Raw genomic sequence first — 4109 nt, forward strand, 5'->3', positions numbered from 1 at the left:
AGTGGGTCATTTTTTATAAGCAAAACTGGCGATGCAGGATGAACAGGAAGCCGGGTTACGGTGACCGACTGCGCACTAACCCAGAACCCACAAAGGGTGTTGGTCGATTAAGATAGCAGGACGATGGTCATGGAAGTCAAAATCCGCTAAGGAGTGTGTAACAACTCACCTGCCAAATCAACTAGCCCCGAAAATGGATGGCGCTGAAGCGCTCGACCAAGACAAGGCCATCGTGACGAGCGCCATGCCGCGATGAGTAGGAGGGCGCGGCGGCCGCCGTGAAGCCCGGGGCAAGTGCCCGGGCGGAGCTGCCGCCGGTGCGGATCTTGGTGGTAGTAGAAAATATTCAAATGAGAACTTTGAAGGCCGAAGAAAGGAAAGGTTCCATGTGAAAGGCACTTGCACATGGGTTAGCCAATCCTAAGGGACGGGGGAGGCCCGTCAGAGAGCGCGTCCGCGCGCGAGCTCCAAAATGGAATCGGGTTAAAATTCCCGAGCCGGGACGTCGCGGCTGACGGCGATCTTAGGGAGTCTGGAGACGCCGGTCTGGGCCCCGGAGAGAGTTATCTTTTCTGCTTAACATTCCGCCCACATTATAAACGGCTTTGCCGGAGGTAGGGTCCAGCAGCCGGAAAAGCATCGCACGTCGTCGCGGTGTCCGTGCTGCCCCGTGGCCCAGTGAAAATCTGGAGGACCGAGTACTGCCCATGCCCGGTCGTACTCATAACCGCATCAGGTCTCCAAGGTGAATAGCCTCTGGCCGATGGAACAATGTAGGAAAGGGAAGTCGGCAAAACAGATCCGTAACCTCGGGAAAAGGATTGGCTCTGAGGGTTGGGCACGGGAGTCCTGGCCCCGAACCCGTTGGCTGTCGGCGGACTGCTTGAGCTGCGTCCCGGGTGAGAGCGGGCCGTCGCATGCCGGCCGGGGACGGACTGGGAACGGCCAGCGCGCAGCTCCCGCGGCGCGGTGGCCTTCCCGGGCATCGAACAGCCGACTCAGAACTGGTATGGACAAGGGGAATCCGACTGTTTAATTAAAATAAAGCATTCCGACGGTCCCCGCGGATGCTCAAACAATGTGATTTATGCCCAGTGCTCTGAATGTCAAAGTGAAGAAATTCAACCAAGCGTGGGTAAACGGTGGGAGTAACTCTGACTCTCTTAAGGTATCCAAATGCCTCGTCATCTAATTAGTGACTGATGTAAGATCCGCAAGCGCATGGGTCGCCAAGTAATACCTCTCGTGCAAGCATGAGAGGGTCGTATTCCCAGGGCCCAAAAGCTACTATTACTTCCCTTTCGTCTATTTCCTAGCCTAACACTCCGAAAGATAAATAGTAATTATAAAAAGAGAAAGAATTAACTACATTGAAATCCGGGGTACTACTACACACAATACGAACTCAAGGGAGAATCAAACAATGAAGGGAGTGATTTGGACAACGAATCCCCCTAGGGTTGTCATTAGGTCCTGAATTTAGGATGAAATGCGAGATGGTAGTTGGGCCAAGAGAATCCTATATTAGCTCAACTCGATGTTCACGGCAATTGAACCCTAATCCCATACAAGTATTGGGTGAGAACCGCTTCCACCCAAATCCTTGTATGATTGCATTACACTCAGGGAAATCTCTAATCAGGGTCGATACTCAAACTAGGTCCAACCCTAATGGCTGGAGGGGTACAAAATACCCGATGGTCACGGTGTATTTGTACATGGATCCCTTCCAAGCCAAGTGTGTCTAGTACAACGGTGATGGTCACGCAACCAAGTACAACCTAGAAGTTGAAATACAGAGTTCTCATGCAAATCAACACATCAAAGTACACAAGGCTTGAACCACAAACTACAAGATTCCATAAAAGAAATACAACATCCAACAATACATCAATAAAGATGATTATCCAAATTACAAACAATCAACCCTAGAGTTCATCATATCTAAATCACAAATAAGTTAGTGCCTCATGAAAGAGGACCACTCATACAAATCCAAGGAACAAATAAACAAGAAAAGAAGTAAGAACTACTCCCTCTAGCTTTAGATCCCCTTGGATGGTGAAGATCTTGAAGATTTGAAGAGATCTCCCCTTAAATGATGCCTTCAATGCCTAGGATCTTTTCCCAATCTTCTCCTCCAAAGCTTGCCTCCCTCTTGGTGAAGTCTTGTATAGTAGATCGCCGGCGGGAAGAGAGGGCCGTGGCCTAAGAGGCCCAAGAAAAAAACTGCCCCTCAAAAAGCTCTCCATGCACTAGAAAATCAACCTCCTTTTATATCCCGTCAGGTCCATATGGGCTCCATGCGGGCGCATGGAGCCCGTGAAGCTCACTGGCATTTTGCTAAGAAAATACGTCGGTGCTACAGTACTCAGCTACAGTGATTTTACTACAATACTGAGACTTGTGAAATTCCAGCAAACCTCACGGGCACCCATGTGAGCGCATGGAGCCCGTGAAGCTCAAAGTCGAATGCCCGCAGCATGAATAGTAACCCACTACAGTGCCTGCTACAGTGCTGGAACCCCAAAAATGCCGTTTTTGGTGTCGAATTCATCCAATTTGCATTTTTGAGCTTCGTTCGACTCTGTTAAGAACTGCAACACCAAAATAACCAATTTATACTTAAACGGGCATCAATTCATTAAGATATACACAAATAATACAAGATCAATACGTATAAAATACATACATTTAGTTGTTTATCAGTGACGCACATGAATGGATTAACAAGATTCCCACTATCCCTGTCTACTATCCAGCGAAACCACAGATAAGGGAATGGGTTTGGCGGAATCAGCGGGGAAAGAAGACCCTGTTGAGCTTGACTCTAGTCCGACTTTGTGAAATGACTTGAGAGGTGTAGGATAAGTGGGAGCCCTCGAGCGGAAGTGAAATACCACTACTTTTAATGTTATTTTACTTATTCCGTGGACCGGAGGTTGGGCTCTGCCCCTACTTTTGGATCCAAGGACGCGCCCCGCGTGCGGCCGATCCGGGCTAAAGATATTGTCAGGTGGGGAGTTTGGCTGGGGCGGCACATCTGTTAAAAGATAACGTAGGTGTCCTAAGATGAGTTCAACTAGAACAGAAATCTCGTGAGTAACAAAAGGGTAAAAGCTCGTTTGATTCTTATTTCCAGTACGAATACGAACCATGAAAGCGTGGCCTATCGATCCTTTAGCCCTTCGGGATTTGAAGCTAGAGGTGTCAAAAAAGTTACCACAGGGATAACTGGCATGTGGCAGCCAAGCGTTCATAGCGACGTTGCTTTTTGATCATTCGATGTCAGCTCTTCCTATCATTGTGAAGCAGAATTCACCAAGTGTTGGATTCTTCACCCACCAATAGGGAACGTGAGCTGGGTTTAGACCGTTGTGAGACAAGTTAGATTTACCCTACTGATGACCACACCGCTATAGTAATTCAACCTAGTACGAGAGGAACTGTGTGCCAGTGGTTGAAAAGCCAGTGGCGCGAAGCTATCGTGTGCCGGATTATGGCTGAACGCCTCTAAGCCAGAATCCAAGCTAGTGTGCGGCGCCACGCACCGCCTCCCAGAACCCCGACCCATAGTAGGGGACCACGCGTCCCCTACGGGCCCGTGTCACAGGCAGCGGCCCCCGCGGCGGACCTGCCGTGGGCGGTGGCCTCGAAGCGGGATTCCGAGCGGGCGGCGGGCTGAATCCTTTGCAGACGACTTAAATACGCGATAGGGCATTGTAAGTGGCAGAGTGGCCTCGCTGCCATGATCCACTGAGATCCAGCCCCTCGTCACATGGATTCATCCCTTTCCCTCCGACCCCCACAACACATAAACCCCCCGGGCTCCATCCCGGTGAGCGCGGACAAGGTTAGAGTTTGTACTTGTGCAAATCCGGGCTATCGACGGTAAAACGGTCCGGTGCCCATGACATCTCTTGCCATCACTTGAAACCCCTCACCCCTCGGGGTGAATGAAGTTCAGCCGAGTTTGCACGGGCGCATCATGACTTTTCTCGGAGCGCTCTCGTGTGATTGGGCAATGTTGCGCCGGCGGGGCCGTCCGATCGACGGCGGCATCCCGACCCAGCGCCCTCGCCCCATCGTCTGGCATCACATGAAAACCC

General features: G+C 50.5%; 1 pseudogene; it reads left to right on the forward strand.

The window, feature by feature from the left end:
- The window catches only part of LOC120264179, a 5492-nt pseudogene extending 1704 nt beyond the window's left edge, over positions 1–3788 (forward strand).
- Positions 3789–4109: the final 321 nt, after the last annotated feature.

The sequence above is a fragment of the Dioscorea cayenensis genome, chromosome 6 (assembly GCF_009730915.1).
Source record: "Dioscorea cayenensis subsp. rotundata cultivar TDr96_F1 chromosome 6, TDr96_F1_v2_PseudoChromosome.rev07_lg8_w22 25.fasta, whole genome shotgun sequence".
Lineage (NCBI taxonomy): Eukaryota > Viridiplantae > Streptophyta > Magnoliopsida > Dioscoreales > Dioscoreaceae > Dioscorea > Dioscorea cayenensis.